Source organism: Eubalaena glacialis, chromosome 12, assembly GCF_028564815.1.
Source record: "Eubalaena glacialis isolate mEubGla1 chromosome 12, mEubGla1.1.hap2.+ XY, whole genome shotgun sequence".
NCBI classification, from domain to species: domain Eukaryota; kingdom Metazoa; phylum Chordata; class Mammalia; order Artiodactyla; family Balaenidae; genus Eubalaena; species Eubalaena glacialis.
In genome coordinates this window covers 1,955,728-1,972,745 of record NC_083727.1, presented here as the reverse complement: position 1 = coordinate 1,972,745, position 17,018 = coordinate 1,955,728, and the positions used below count along the sequence as shown (strand labels likewise).

Here is a 17,018-nt window from a genome sequence, read left to right as displayed (position 1 = left end):
ACAGGTGAGATTTACATGGAAGATGCGGATCCGATGGAGCCAGCCCCCAGGACCCAGCTCCACTGCAGAGCCGGGGGGCAACCGCGGGCCCCCAGGGACCAGGGGCTCCATACTAGGAGCTGGAAAAGCCCCACCCGCCTTGGAAGGTCAGAATTCCATGAATCACTGAGAGTAAAAGAGTGCCTCCAAAGCGGGCTCCAGCTTCACCCAGACCTGGCCTTGGTGTTCTGGGGTCACACACCGCATTCTTTAAGGGGCCAAGGAGACGGGTAGGCGAAATGCAGACCGGGAAGGCTGTCAGCCCGTCCCCTGCTGCGTAGGGTCTCAGGGTGGAAAGTGCTGTCAGGAAGCTAAGCAGCCGTATTGGAAGGTCACTCGTCTTCTGGAAATAGCGCTTAGCGCGAACAGGCCCTCGGGTTAACCCTCCCAAGCCTTTCACTTCTCATTAGGCCCAGGGCCACATTGCCTGGGGTGACCTGGCCACTCAGCCGTCTCCACCTCTCACACAAGAAGGCCTCAGTGTTTCTGAGCACAAGAGATGGATCAAGTTAATCAGGTATTGATCGACTCAAACGTCTCATCAACTATTATTATTGCTATATCCATTAGCTGAAGTTACATTTTTTCAATTGATGAAATTCTCAAATTATTTGGCATGTGTAGACACATCTGTGTAGAGAGGAACGTCCTTTGCCCTCATATTGGAAACAGGACGGCCACTCCCCTGGGACAGGGCTCAGCGGATCAAGGGAGCCTGCCGGCCCATGGCCTCAGGTCAGAAGGAGCATGGCCTGGGAGACCAGGGTGCCCATGGCATTCCACGGTCAAGCCAGAGACTGGCACTGAGAGATCCCAGCATCCCAGCTCATCCAAGAGAGAATCCGAGTCACTGACGCAGCTTTAGAACCACACAAGGTAGGTGTGAGCCCTCCTGGGGCTCCCCTAAATTATTCACTCACCAGCAAATACCTGTTCTGTCAGCCACTCCGTGCAAGGCGCTGTGATGAGTAACACACGAGTCTTTCCCTCAAGAACTCTATCATTTGGAGGAGACAGGCGGGTTAATCACTAACTCTTACGCGGGGCGGGATGAGATAAATGCTTTAATAAACGTATGGGCGGTGCCTTACGGGGCTGCTGGGAGGGAGTGATGAGCCCTGACTGGAGGCCTGGGGGGTGAGCCAGCATTGAAGTTGGGCCTCGAGGGCCGCCACGGGCAGAGAAGAGCGCGGGAAGCATGGCCCAGGTCGTGAGCTGTGACTTAATCCGTAACTGTGTTACTCCACACCGTCCAAATATTTCAGCGACATTTAAGGATGTGTCTACCCAACCCCCTCGCCTCCCCGTATAACTAGCCACCTGTGCTAGGTTTGTGCCTATCTTCTGTGCTCCTTTAAGCAAATGAAAGTAATGCTAATATATCTTCTTACCCAACCCGCCCCCCATACACAGTCTGTCGTCTGCTTTTCGCCCAGCATCGCGTCCCGAAGGCCTTTCCCCACCGGGGCACAGAGACCTTCCTCATCCCTTCTCGCCTCTGCGTATCATCCGGGCTGCAGAGACCTTTCCGGCTCCTGCTAAGCATGGCAAACAGCATGTTCTCATCAGTTCTTTATTCGATGTCCACCTAAACATCCAACGTCGGTTTTAGGAAGTCAGCAGTTCCACGTCCCGAGCTCTGGCGCTCGGTCATAGTCTCTCCAATACAAGTGAAGCATCTGAGTCCGGGAAGCCCCTCCTGAGAGCACAGCGACCGTCTGCTACGTGTCTGCCACCCCCCCAGCTTAGGGTGGTGCGGAGGCCTTGCTGGTGCTCCGTACCTGAGGTCAGAGCACCGGCCAAGGGTCCAGAGGGTGCAAGGACGCCTCTCCCATCACAGCCTGGACCCCTTTCCTCTTAGGCTGGAGTCCGCCTGTCATCCAGGCCCCCAGGAAGTGAGTGGCTACCAGTGACTCTGGACGAGGCCCTGGGAGACCCATTTGTCCATCTGCGGAACCGGAACCCCAGGCCTGTGTGGTCACCCCCCCAACTGTAGCACAGCCCGAGGCTCAGGACTCAGACCTCCTCAGACCTGGCCCCCGGCAGAGGGAAGGAGGAGCCGGGGACCGCCGCTGAGGGCAGGAGTCGGTGTGGAGAGTTGGAAACACACGAATATTTCTAATGAAATCCAAGTGACACAGAGGTCACGGGGCAGTAGGGTGCTGACCTGAGGTCGAGCGGGTCCAGGGTGAGCCCCACGTCTCATGGTCGCTGCGCTCAGCCCGACACCGTGCGTAGTGGTCGTACGGGGCCGGTGGAGCCGTGATGCGCCGGTGGCCCAGCGTGGTCCCTGGGCAGCCACTGACCTGGCTGGTTCCGTGCCCACCACCTGCACCTGGGAACCGAGGCCCGTTGGCCCCAATCCAGGCGACACCCAAGAGGGCAGAACAACGACGGCCCAGAAGCACCTCTCCCACCAACCACTTACTGACGTGCCCCCCAAGTGAGCAAACACCAAGCAGGAGCCCCGAGCATCCCCAGCCAGAACTGCAGCCTCTGTCTCACTCCCCCTGCAACGCCCTCTGGGACTAACCCTCCTGGCCTGGAAGGGATGCACAAAGTCCTCCCAGGAAAAATCACCCTTCACCCGAGTGACTGGGGCCGCTGGGGTCCAAGCTGCTGCCCACCCTCTGGAGCCCCCATGGCCTGCGGGGGAAGGGGACACAGAGGGACTCCAGGTGGGGGTCCTCGCGGCTTCCCCACCCCGACTCTCACACGCCCACACAGAGCCCCAGCTCGGGACTCTTCACCTGGAGAAAGTCCTCCTCTCCTGTCCCCATCTGAGCCAGGTAAGGATGCAGACAGAGCAGGAACAGTGCAGACGCAGACGGTCTCCGCCCACCACCCTGGGGACGTGGGCCACCATGGGCCTCCTCGGCCTCTTTCTTCATCTGAAAAATTAGGAACAGGCCTAAAGGATTTTTCAAAGATTAAATACAATCATCTGTACAAAGAGCCTGCAAGTGGTTCGGTTCTGGGTAGATTCTGAAGCTGGAGCGAACATACTTGCTGACGGTTGGGCGTGAGGGATGGGAGGTCAGGTTGCGGGCTGGCGCCCGGGGAGGCCTGTGCAGCAGGAACGCGGGCTCACCCCAGCCGAGACGGGCAGGGCGTGGCAGGCAGGCTGGGGAGGGACGGGAGGGACATGCGTCCTGAGACGCCCACCAGGCATCTAAGCGGAGGGACCCAGGAGCCAGCTGCCCAGGTGAGTCTGCAGTTTGAAGAAGGGGCTGCCCTGGAGCTCGGATTGAGGGTCACCGGCACAGAGACGATGCTCAAATCGGGGAGAGGAGACCCCCCTCTGCCCCCCGCGCAGAGAGGGACGAGGATGGAGGGCTGGGCCAAGCACACCAGGGTCAGATGTCGGGGAGCAGCCAGAAGGGGAGGCCGAGAAGGCCTGATGAGGTGGGAAGGAGCCCAGAGGCCCCGGAGGAGGGGAGGAGGGGAGATCTGGCAGGCAGATGCTGACGGGATTCAAGTTCAAAAGACGGAGATGACGCCTTGGGTCAAGCAACGCGGAGAAGACCGCGACAGAGCAGTGGGGCGGACCGGGTCTGCAGGACAGCACGAGGGGGTTTCTGACGTCAGATGGAGATAAACATCAGGCAGAGACAACGTGTTAAGAAGTTTGCTGACGGGAGATGCAGGGAACTGGGGCCGAGAGGAATTTGGGGCTTTTTTCCTGAGAGGAGAGAAATAACAGTACATTCCTGTGCAAGTTGGAAAGAGGGAAATCGGACGATGCAGGCAGGGAGCGTGGAATTGCTGCTCCCAGCCCAGGGCAGCAGGAGGGTGGGCCTGGTGCTCGGGGAAGGGTCTGGCCTTCAGCGGAGCGTGGCCGCTCATCCGATCCCAGAAGCGGGATCCACAACGATTCCCAAATGAAAGTAGAGGCAGGGCTCCCGCAGGGTCAGCTGGCTGATTTGTGCAAAATAGAGACATTTGCAATGCAGGTAGGCTTGTGCGTTTTGAAAAGCTCTCCGGAGACATTTAACGGCCGTCCCCACCTACCCAGCCCGGCCCCATTACAAGGAGCCACTGGCATGCGGGATGCAGTGATACAGCCAACAGACGGCTGGGCCTCTGGGGCCCTGGGGATGACAGTGGAGTGTGTGACAGAGGCCGTTCTGGGCACAGGTGGCAAAGGAGCAGGACGTGGGGCAGTTGGGCCTGCAGTCGGTGGAGAAACCGTGTCCCCATTCATTCTATTTATGGCTCTGCTCTGATTCATTCATTGCGATTTTATAGATTATTTTCATTTTAATGTGCAATTTACTTTCCCTGTTTCCAAGCCGGCAGGAACATTTCACTGCTGCCCCGCTGGGTCCCTCTCCCCATTCAGCTGCCCCTCTGCTTCAGATCCAGACAGGGTCATCCTCATGCTGGGATCCAGCCAAGACCCTGAGTGGTGCAAACAACCCTGTTCTAGTCACTATTCTATCCCGCGGCACGGTCCTACACAACCCCCTACACACACACACACTCACACACACACACAGAGAAAATAACCGGAGAACCACACTCCCAAAGGTAACCATCCTCTAACTTGAGGTGTCAGTAGGACGTCCAAGTTTCTCTCCTGGGGCTGTAATGCCCCGTCTCACTCCCTACACCCCTGGGGAAGGTTCTCCCAGCTCTGCAGTGAAGGGCTCGCATGAAGGGAAGAAATTGAGATTGGGGTTAAGGAGGAGAGAGAAGGAAGGGGACTGAGCCCCCGGTGATCACCTACCGGTTCCTGCCCCCATGGTTCTCGGGGGAGAGGGTCCCCGACTCATGCCTGCCAAACCCAACCTGAATGCCTGGCGAGCGTCAGGACCACACAGAGTGGAGCGGGAGGAGATGGTTTTATGGAAAAGACCTGACGGGGGGTGAGGGTGGAGGTGACGGAGCCTGGAACCGCACCTTGTATACAGTAGGCGCTTAGCAAGGATCTGTGAGAAGGTGAATGGATGAATGGAGGGCGAAGCGGCACCCGGTGAGCAGAACCTGTCGTGTGCCGACCCGGGGCCTTAGGACGCAGGGCGGGAGCCAGTCGCCCAGGTGGGAACGGCAGCTGGAGGGTTTCCTGAAGCCCCATGCACCCTCCACCAGAGACCACAGGCTCCGCGGGCTTCGTGACAGCCTTCGAGTGCCAAGATCAAAGGTGAGGAATGTTCTGAAACTCGGAGAAGTCTGGGCTCCATCCCTGGTTTCCCAGCCCCTCTGTCCAGAGTCCGTGTGACCTGCTCCCTGAGTGGAGTTTGCACAGTTTTTCTCCAGCCCAGCTGACGCAAAGAAGCCGAGCGGCTGGGAGGCTCTGCCACTTAGTTAATCATCGTAAATGGACAGCAGACCGTTCCACATGCTTTCGTGTATTTCCTCACTTAATCCTCACAACAGCCCTGTTTTTATTCACATTCCACAGTTGAGAAGACTGGGCAGTTACAAAGCCCCCCAAGGCCACGGTGCGTATACAGGCCCCTGGGAATTAGACACAGGCAGTGTGGCTCCACAGGGCTTGCTCTTAACCTCCAGGCTATACTGCCTCCCTTAAGCCAAAACACTAGGTTACGGCTATCTACTCTGTGTCCAGCTGTCCATCCATCCACCCGACCATCCATCTGCCCACCCATCCAGTCAGCTGTCCACCTGTCCACACATCCATCCATCCGCCCATCCGTCTGTATATCCATCCTTCCTACCATCCATCCATCCCTCCATTCAACCATCCATCCCCCCGTCCATTTATCCATCCGTTAATCCATCTTTCCATCTGTTTGCCTGTCCATCCATCCACCCATCCAACCATCCATTCATCCATTCATCCATCCATCTGTCCGTCTCTCCGTCCATCCAACCACCTATATATGTATCTATCACTAACAAGTCTTATAGGATACCGGTTAGGCAGGAGTCCAAACAAGATGACAAAGGGAGGAAAAGGAGATGACATGCCTATTGTCTGTATTATCACATGTATTCGTCTACACACATGGAGAAAACACGAAACAGAGGCTGAGGTCTGGTGTGCATTCTTCTGCGGCCCAGGAGGAAAGCTTCCCCAGGTGTCTTCCCTATTGACCCCCTTCTAGGCCCATCCTCACCCTTATTCTACCTGTTATCTCTGCACTTCACACCATCCTTACACTCCCCCAGGAAAGCCTTTCTTCTCATCCCCCAAGCTTCACCTTAGTTCTGGACAACACTGCATTTTTGCCAAAGCATAAACTTCATTTATGGAAGGAAACTAATTAGACATTTGGTCATCAATTACCAGGACGAGAGTGACCTAAGGGGTCGACTGCATTGATTGGTGAAATTATAACAAATCACATCCAATTTTCCACCATCTTGGCATCATATTCTCTGACAAGTGAAACTCACATTCTCGGGACAAGCTCTGTTGTAAATATAACGATGAACTATGAGCTATTTCTCAATCTTGTTACCACCAGCGTAAATTCAAACGTCAGCACACAAGCGATTGCCAGGAGACAGCGTGAGTGCCAGCACATAATGGAGTCTTTGTGTTTCCATCTGGTGCAAGAGAGAGGAAACAGCTTTGATCAATAGATAATATGCACAGTTGTTGGGGGCTTTCAATACAGCCAATAAACACAATCTTAAAATTGAATTCTGTAAAGCTACGCTCACCTTTCGTTTCTTTGTACTGGCCGTGATCGACCTTAAGCTTCTGTAATGTTGCTACCTATGGGACAAAGTTGAAGGACAAAAATTAGAATGAAAGAAACGAAAAGTAACCTTGCTTTTCCTTCTGATTTTAAAACAAGGTCACTATTTATCACATCCATCTTACATATTGCATATCTCAAGGTCCTCATTCTCCTGTTAGGTGAATGCTTGACTAGCTATGCTTTTCTCAACAACAATAGCTCATGTTGACTAAGTGCAGAGATGGCAGCTAATGTTGCTCACTGGTACCCAGGAGACCCTCCAGCACGCAAATCCCTTTCCTCTGGCCACTGGTTCTGGCGTCCCGGGCCCAGAACGAGGATAATGCAAACCCAGAGGTCTCACAGCTGATGCCCAGTGGACGTGTAGAAGGAGCAGAAACTGACACCTTGGGGTTGTCAGATTCTGTGGCTTCTTGCAGCCTCCCTAATAAAAGTGCCCACTGGGCACCGGACTCTGTTCTAAAACCTTTAGCTGCAGCCACTCATTTTGTGCTCAGAGCAGCCCTTTGAGATGGAGTCCGCTCATGCCTAGTACAGAGCCTGAGGCACAGAGTAGAAAGGTTTATGGTACCCTTACACCCCAGTGCTTTAATAAATCAAGTCATTTTATAAAACTCAGATCCTGTTCTTATGGCCTTAAATATTCAGTTTTATGTGCACAGCTGTGGATGACAACAGCAAGATGATTTCCCCTACTTCTTGAGAGTGAGGGACATCAAGACTGAATAAAGGATGCAGACCACCCCCCTGACCAGTCGGGAGTGGTCCATGACACTCGCCCCAGAGCAGTCAAGAATGGGAATAGAACCCACCTTCCAAGTGGGTAGAGCTGCGTCAACCTCGTTGGGCCGGTTTCAGCCATGAGCTGCTGAGCCCCGAGCCACACCTCCCCTGCCACCCCAGGACCTTCAGCTCGGTGCTGTCGAAAGGGGTTCAAACCCTGGGGTTTCCACAAGGAACTGCAACGGAAGAGAGTGAGGGCTTGCTTCCGGAGCTCCACCCCACCCCCAGCTCACCAGATCGCCTCTGCTCCTGGATTTATACACTGGATTTCCATTTCAACCTTATTTGAAGGAAGAGTTCCATGCCTTGAAAGAACGTTGAAACCCACTAGTATAAAATAAGCCTGCACTCAGCACTATTTACAATAGCCAAGACATGGAAACAACCTAAATGCCCACCGACAGGTGAATGGATAAAGAAGATGTGGCACGTACATACAGTGGAGTATTACTCAGCCATAGAAAGAATGAAATTACGCCATTTGCAGCAACATGGATGGACCTAGAGATTATCATACTAAGCGAAGTAAGTCAGAAAGAGAAAGCCAAATGCCATGTGATATCACTTGTATGTGGAATCTAAAATACGACACAAATCAACATATCTAAGAAACAAAAACAGACTCAGACAGAGAAGAGACTTGTGGTTGCCAAGGGGGAGGGGGGGAGGGAGGGATGGACTGGGAGTTTGGGATTAGCAGATGCAAACTATTACATACAGGATGGATAAACAACAAGGTCCTACTGTACAGCACAGGGAACTATATTCAATATCCAGTGATAAACCATCATGGAAAAGAATACATATGTGTATAGCTGAGTCACTTTGCTGTACAGCAGAAATTAAACACAGCACGTAAATCAACTAGACTTCAATAAAATTTTTAAAAAAATAAGCCTGCACTCAGGAGGCACACAGAGCAGGTCTGCGAGCCGACTTTGCACTTCCGAGTCGCGCAGCCTTGCTGGAGTTACCTTCCCCACTACTTTAGTGCCTCGGGCATAAGATGAAAATAATAGGATATGGGACTTCCCTGGCGGTCCAGTGGTTAGGAGTCCGCGCTTCCACGGCAGGGGGCACGGGTTCAATCCCTGGTCGGGGAACTAAGATCCGCAAGCCTTGCAGCGTGGCCAAAAAAAGAGAAAATATTAGGAAAATTGTGCCTACCTGGCAAGGCTGTGGAGCCGCTCCAACTGCACGTAGACAGTAAGGCTTGTGATGGATGCCAGGGCGTCCGCAGGGCTGGGCAGGACGGCCTTCCTGGAAGAGGCGGCATCTGCACTCAACCTGAAGGATGGAGAGGAAGTAGCTGAGCTCGCCTCTGCACGTGGTGGGGAAGCACGGGGTGAGACCGCTGCTGTGCCACACTGATCAGCTGCTTGCCATGGAAAGGACCTGCCTGCTGAGGTTCTTGCCTTTTTTGTTTCTCAGCTGCAGGCAGGGTGTAGAGTGGAGCATACTGCTGCCAAAATAGATTTCTAAGATGAGAGGCTTTGAATCCTGGCAGAACTCCCGGCTGGATTTACGCTCCATCCCTGTGGATTTCTAATTCTATGTTAGTTACCTCAAACGTAGCCATCTTCAAAGAAATTCACCGGCCCATGACATTTGACTTAATCATAAAATCAGTCTCCGGGAGGAAAATCTCGTCCTCCAGGCTCTGCCCTCCGGGCTCCAAATCACGCGGTAGCAGCGGGGACAGAAAACAAGACTGAAAAGTACACCTTGGCCTCAATTAAGAGGCATAGTTTGTGCATGAAAAACCAGTCAAATTGAATGGAACTTTTCTATGGGAATTTTCACTGGCGTAGGCCGGGGCTCTTCAGTGAGCGCGGATTCCAGGAGGGAAATGGTGCTCAGGTGGGCAGGGGCTTCCTGATTGCCCTACCTCGGCCAGGTTTCTGCGCTTCCGGCGGGGGAGGGCACCTGGAGGGGGACTCCCGTCCTCCTGCTGTGTTCCTCCAGCCAGAGACCGAGGGCCCGAGGCCTGTGAGGACACAGGGAACATGCTTCTGAGTCCCCACCCGACGCAGGCCGGTGAGAAACGGGACACGTCCCTCAGTGGGGGGCAAGCACCTGGACAAGCATCCCGTGAAGCCACCGGGACGTCCTCCTCAAACCCGACTCTGCCATTCATTCATGAACCGCGTGTTCATCCCCCGCTCTCCCGTTCCAACCCCCCAGAGATGCCCAGGAACCGCCTGCTCTGCACTGGACGGATTTGATCTCCATTTCACTGATTTAACTACCATTTTTGGTGACCTGGGTCCATCAATCTGATGTCCACAACCTCAGATTGTAACTCATTTTAGGCAAGCTTTCCCTAGTGACCTGGCTGTGACCTGAGCATCGCTGGCACCTGTGGCACGTGTATAGACCCACGTGAACACACCCTTGCTTTCCCACCCGCGCCGGCGGAGGTGATGTGGTTCCCACCAGGCCCATCAGAGGCGGGCAGGGTGGTACTTCCAGCTTGATGGGTCCACGCTCTTCGAAGTCAGCCTAAGCGGCTTGAACCAGCTGCTGTACCGCCCGGGAGCTCAGGTCTCGACCTGTGCACTGGGGAGGACAACACCTTCCCCACAGCAGTGTGGCGTTTACGCACACAGTGCCCGTGGATCCAGCAGGCATCTTGTTTATTTTCTTTAGTGGTAGCCGCCGGCTGAGTGACCAACGTGCTCCCCACGGGCACTTCTGAGGACCTTGCCTCCGTCGGCTCGTCAGCCTGCAGGGCCGCGCCATCCCCAGACACTCCCGGATGCTGGCGGTTATCACCAGGGTAGCTGGGATCTACAGATGGCTCAGGGCCCTCCTGCCGGTGGGGTCTCCCTTCTGAGACGGGGCTGTGCTCGGCCCCGTGGAGAGGCCGACACATAGGGGCCAGCCTAGAGGGAAGGGGCGACTTCCCAGAACAGGTCTGACGGGGTTGCTTAGTCACCAGCCACCTGACCTTCACAGCAAGTCACCCTGGGGCCTGTGGTCTCCCTCCTGAGCAGACCCCACCTGGGCGTGCGTCCTTGGTCCAGTCAAGGGGCGGGGGTGGCATCATTCACGCAGAAAGGACCACAGAGAGCCCGGCCAGCACACGTCAGCCGCTCAGAGCTCCCTGGACTTTTCTCCAAAGTGGTCCCTGATGGTGTTGTGAAAGGCTCTCCAGTATTCAACTAACCGTGTGGGTTGCGCGGAGCGTTCGAGGGAATAGTCCTGGGGAAACATCCCCACAGGCCCGGGTGTGATGCAGGCGCGAGAGATGCTGGCTTCATCTTGGCGGCTTCATCCTTGACCCCGGCACCTTTGGTGGCCAGTTATTTCCTCTCTAGTTTGTCAGAATCGTCTAAAAATGCACATGGGAGTTTTCCAGATTCCTTTCTCTTCTTCCTCAGGTTATGACTCTATGATTAGTACTTGGATGTATTTGAAAGGCTCCTCGGGGAGATGGTGCTGCTATCATTTTCTGTAGAATAGCCTTCGTTTTCAGGAGATAACATCTCTCAGTACTCAATCCCTCTCTGTGATCATCAGAATAGTACACCAAGGTTCTATTTAGTTTTATACGGGGACCAAGTTTTAGCTGAAGAAACAGAATGAATGACCAAATGTAGACTCGAGAAATACAGAATTAGGCTCATTTTAACACGTGGGTTGTAACATAAGAAATACGTCTGGCGTGGCTCCCCCGCACGGCATTATCCCTAAATATGCACGAGACGCGTTCTCCTCCATTGCAGTGAAACATTTCGCCCTAAAACAGTCCCCATTTTTGCACCTGATAACCACAAACGGGTTCGTGTCACCTGTCCCCAGGCTCACGGGGAGTGCCTGGCGACCGAGGAGGAGCACCAGGGGGCCGAGCTGAGCCACGCACAGGAAGAGGCGAGCCGCCGGGACCCCAGAAGCAGGTCTTCTAACCAAAGTCCACAGGCAGGCAGGGCTCCAACGACGACCCCACTTGAGAGGAAGGACGCGATGCCCTCCCAGGAAGGACACCCCGACAGTCCTGCCCACACTTGTTGACGCTCAGCCCCCCTTCCTCGCCCTCCATCCGACTCCAGCAAAGCCCCCGATGGTCCCGCCAGGGCAGCGCTTCCCAGTGGGAGGTGGAATCGTCCAAATGTGGCCCCTAGAGAGGACGAGGGCGCCGATGCCCGGAACTGTGGCTTTGCATCCTGTTACCTGAGAATACGACTCTCTCAGAAGACAGGGATTGTCCCCCGGGGTCGGGACCGAGGTGTGCAGGATGCCCATCGCGGAGGTGAGAATGGAGCCTCCGTGGTGGGACAGCCAGGAAGGTCATGGTCCCACATCTGTTAGCCGGTCCTCTCATGGGCCGCCTAGGTCTGGGGCACTGGCGCATCCTCCGGCGGAGGACTTGGCGGGTGACCTGTCCCAGACCTGCGTCCTCCGAGATTTCCGAGACTTTGGCAACAGAACTTTGTTCTCTGAGGCCTTCATCCCCCCAGGGTCCCTCTCACCGTCGCCTGTCCCCTCTAGGTAGCTGAATCTCCCCCGTCTCCCGATGGCCCGCAGAGCGAGGGCGCCTACACGCGACGTGTGGTCCAGGCTCTCCTGTAGCCGCGTGGACGGTGCCGGATCTGCCCCCCTGTCCCCTCCTTGCTCCTCCGCCCAACCTCTCTTCCTGCGGCTTCTGAAGACCTGTCCTCCTCGGCACGACCCAGCGCCCCTGCCCCTTTCCTCGTTTCTGCAGAACCTCTCCACCCGGACCCCGCGTTCCCAGCACCTCTTTTACACATCGCCCCCTCCTCCCCCAGTCTCTCTGCCTACGAGACCACATCCAAGCCCCCGAGCGTGGTCTTCGTTCTTCTCTGCCCACCCAGCCTCGTGATGCACGCCACTCCTTCAAGCCAGGGCCCCGGTCCCGAGAGTGCCGTCTGCACGCCCTCGGGGCCACTGCTCCAGCAACCCCAGCTTCCCTGCCCCCGGCCCCACTCACAGGACCAGCCTCTGCTCTCCTCTCCGGGTGCTCAAATCCTGACCTCCGTGAACGCAGATACCACCCTCACCTCAAGCCTGAACATCCCAGACCAAACGGCTTCGGCCTCCTCATCGTTCTGGTACCCTCTGTGGGCTCTGTCATTCATCCGGCCCCCCTCACAGGCACGTAGGTGGTCCCTGAGGATGGGAGCATCTTCAGAAATGATGAAAGCCTGCCCATCAATTTTTATAAACCATTCCTCCTGGTCCCGTCCATTTAGACACTCTGCAGTGGGGAAGCATCAAAACAGTTAACTGAACGGTAGACCAATTTAATATGTAAACCAACATATACTTTAAAATGATACAATATATTCCCCTTCATTCTCTAAACTACATAATTATCATGTGAACATCTTTATATATGAAACCATTTACCAAGATGTAGGAATTGGTAGCGCAAATTGTTTACCCAACCTAATAATTTCCAAATCATCGACAGACATCTAGGACTTCCCTGGTGGCGCAGTGGTTAAGAATCCGCCTGCCAGTGCAGGGGACATGGGTTCGAGCCCTGGTCCAGGAAGATCCCACATGCCGCGGAGCAACAAAGCCTGTGCGCCACAACTACTGAGCCCGCGCTCTAGAGCCCACGAGCCACAACTACTGAGCCCGCGTGCTACAACTACCGAAGCCTGTGCGCCTAGAGCCCGTGCTCCGCAACAAAGAGAAGCCACCTCAATGAGAAGCCTGTGCACCGCAACGAAGAGTAGCCCCTGTGTGCCACAACTAGAGAAAGCCTGTGTCCAGCAACGAAGACCCAACGCAGCCAAAAATAAATAAATAAATAAATTTATTTAAAAAAAAAAAAACAGACATCTAAAAACTTGGGCGTGACTTTTATTTGACACAGCTGTCCCTATAAGATGCCTCTGACTGAGTCACGATTGACATGGGAACCCCAAAATCCTTCCGGCTTCCCTCTTAATCACACCGTCTTTAGGCGACTTTAGTTCTTTTAACATCTTTGACATGCTTCATAGGACAGAACCCCGTGTGAGCATTTGCAACACTAACATCCATTACGTGTAAATATTCCAGCTCTAAGAACACTGTCTGGCATTTTCGCGTGTTCAATATCTCTATTAAACTAAATCTTGAAAATTGGTTCTTGGATTGTCATATTCACTAGCTGGCTGAATTTTCTTTCTCCACAGAACTTCACACATGTCATTTGCCCTAGTTTCAGAATTCCAAAATTTAAAAACCTTAACACTTCATTTTATTTTTTCACTTTTTTCATTAAACCACAAGTGCATTTTCACATAATTTATTAGGCAAGCTGGTAGTTTTTCCTCTTGGAATAGCTACTGTATGTTTTCATTTCAAATTTCATATCTTATTTCTTCCCTTGAATATAATCTTCTACTTTTCCTTCATAGTTTCATTTATTTGTTTTCTGTGTTCGTTCACTGAAGAAATATTTGTGGAGCACCCACCAGGGGCGAGTGACATTTTAGGCACATGGGATACATCAGTGATCAAAATCAACAGTAATATTAACAAAAATCTCTGCCCTGAAGGGGCTTACAGAGTAGAGGAAAGAAAATAAATAATAAACATAGCAAAAAAGAAAATGATACCTGTTTAAAGATGATAAGAGCTACGGGGGAAAAAATAGAGCAGGGAAGAGGGTTCAGGAGTTCTTGGGGCAGTGGGGACTGCTTTGAAATTTTAAATAGAATTCTCAGGGAAGTTCCCACCTTCAAGAATATATGTCTGAAAGCTTTCTTCATCCTTGCCTTAATAACTGAAATGTCTTTCTTAATGCTAGAGAAAATACTGACACCTTTGTTGGAGAGTAGTGTGCATTAAAGCCAATATTTAAATGTTTATCCTCTCCCAGTTCACTAATTTTATTAGAGAGGCTGAACTTACCTTGATACTCTTTTTAAATGCTGTAATACCTCTAGCTGTACAGGGTACCCATTCAGATCCAAATATTCTTCTAATTTCCTTCATTTCTATTCCTAGCTCTTCAGGTATAGTATTTATAATTCTCTCTGCTGTTTCCTTGGTATATGAAACAAATATAAAGCTTTTGAGAAAAGCTATAAGGTGATCAATTTACATATTTTATTATATCATCCAGATATAATTGAATGTGGTCATGTTAGACGATCTAAATTAAAACATTTGGAAATTTTGGCTAAATAAAAATTTAGCCAAAGTGACACACTTTCTCTCTCCAATTAATTACAATTAAACTACAATTACAGTGTAATTGTAATACATGGCTGATTATACGTACCCAATATGTTCTCTATAGGAAGATTTTCCACCAAAATTATTTTTTCAAGCACTAATAATAATGATTGATGTGTAGCTACATCCACCCCTTCCAGAACCACGAAATCAACCAAACCATTAAACTATCTTCAAAGCCCTGATTTTGCACTTCAAATAAAAGTTTACAACATTCTTAAGTGAAAGAGATGAAGCATGACCAACAGTGATGGAAATTTTGCTGGTTTGGTTTGTAAGTTTTTCTAGAAGTTGTTTTCACATTTCAATAGATGCACATTTTCAGTTAGCAGTGTCGAAAATCTAGGTTACAATGACCCACTTACATCAATGTTATTTTTTTTTTGAAATTCTAGTAAATATTTCATGTCTGAAATGCCTGATTAATTTTAGCCACAGAGTAGGTGGTGTGAAAGATTATGATAGTACTTTCTCAGTGTTTTTTATTTGATTTATCAATACCCTTTAATAAAAATGTTATGCTTTTATTATTTTAAATATTTATTACATGAAACTGAATTATGATATTCTTTTAAATTTTTCCACATTAATTATCACAAATACTCTTTACATAAACTATGCCTTTAGCAGAACAAGTTTATCCTTGTGCTAAAATATGTAGGTGATTAGCATTTTCATTTCTAACAAACGTTGGCACCGTTTGTATTGGTATTTATATCAGTATCAATAGGCCACTCAAGTTTTGTTGAAATAATCAACCTGATTTTAATTCCAGGAATAGAGCTTTTCTAATGCATTCTTGCATAATATCCAATCCTGCTCCAAGCTAGCCTGGTGTTTACATGGTATCAGTAGATATTCCAGGCAGCAGATCTCATTAACATCATTTCTTCTTTGTTCTGAAGACTCAGAAGATGCATGCTTATGAGATTTAAAGGGAGCATTAACACACCTAAACAGAGCGGTGTTTATAATATTTTATTATAAATCTGCAGTTACTACTTACATAAGAAGTTCAATGCACCATTGCAGTAAAACCAAAAGTTTCTCAGCAAACAGTGAAATAGGAAGCCCATTTATCTTTAGAAGTCGTAATGGCTGTAACAAGTTTACATGGCCGTAATGAGTTTACATCAGCATTTATATCATTATGAAATATTACCACTATCACAGATACTGTTAAACTATTTACCAACCACTGGGGAGATATTTCAGTATTTTCACCAACAGTTTCTTCTTGAGAACAGGTTACTGCATGGCCATATCTGGGCATGCTAGCTGGGTCTCAGCCGGACGATTATTAAATTATGGTCAAGGGCTGTCCTTAAGAACGTGCAGATGGCTTTTTCATCCAACTAGAAGAGCAGAGTTGGCTATAATCATCTGTCCTCGCACCACCCCCAGATTCTAGCACAGAGCCCTGCATGCACCGCACGCTCTGTGGTCATCAGGGCGTTAACGTGTGATGGCCTTGCCTCCGTCATGCCTCTCTGGGTGCGTGGCCAGACTGCACGTCTTGTTCTAGGGAAGGGCCTGCATCATTCACCATGTAGTTTGGGCTGTTTTAGCCCCCCCCAGCACACTAGATCAACATTTTTAGGAAATGGACCAAAGAAAATTCTCAAGTCCCTTTATCCAGTTTCCTTCTTTGAATGTTTTGAGGATGAAATGAGAAAATGTATACAAAGCGCCTGGTTCGTCTTCAGCACTAAGTAACCATCAGCTGCTCTTGCCATGCAGTGCCTGCCCAGCGCTCCAGACGCTGCTTGGACTTTTCTCCCAGACGCTCGTTCTCAGTGGCACTCACTTGGCATTTGGTGTCCATCTGTCCAGATGTGAGCCTTCCTGTCATATTTCATCCTCCCGACACTTCCTATCTGCATGCTTTAGGATCGATTGCAAACTTGGTGATTCATTCCTCTGGTTTCTCCTTTAAAGGCCTGACTTCAGTCAATTTTCTTCTAACTGGGGGTCTGACAATCCAATTCAAGTATTTTTTTAATAAATGTTCTGTTTCTTCTGTTGCTTCCACGTGGGTATTTTCCCAGCATCCAGACAGAAGAAGGCACGCGGGAGAATAAATAGCGAAACCATTATCAGTTAACTCTATAATTTGCTGACTAATCTTGCCATAGGATTGATGAACACTACAATTATTACACAGATTTGGAATTTCTTGCTGTCTCTTTTGACTGCCTAAATATGTAGACACATGGTATCTAAGCCATACGTATTTCTGTTCCCAATTACTTAGTTCTCAGCTTGGCCCACAAATAGAGAATGAGATTGTTTTGTTTACACTGGAGTGAGAAAGTCTGTTTTGCG

At 50.9% G+C, this 17,018-nt stretch overlaps 1 long non-coding RNA gene across 2 annotated transcripts; it reads right to left on the bottom strand.

Moving 5' to 3' along the window:
- Positions 1-5,999: 5,999 nt before the first annotated feature.
- Positions 6,000-9,109, bottom strand: LOC133102521 (uncharacterized). 2 transcript variants are annotated; one of them, XR_009702980.1, is made up of 4 exons: positions 9,061-9,090; positions 8,664-8,955; positions 6,673-6,727; positions 6,000-6,555 (listed from the first exon to the last, which is right to left on the bottom strand). It is a non-coding gene; the product is annotated as an uncharacterized LOC133102521 (long non-coding RNA). The 2 variants fall into 2 exon arrangements; XR_009702979.1 differs by having other exon boundaries at positions 8,664-9,109.
- Positions 9,110-17,018: the final 7,909 nt, after the last annotated feature.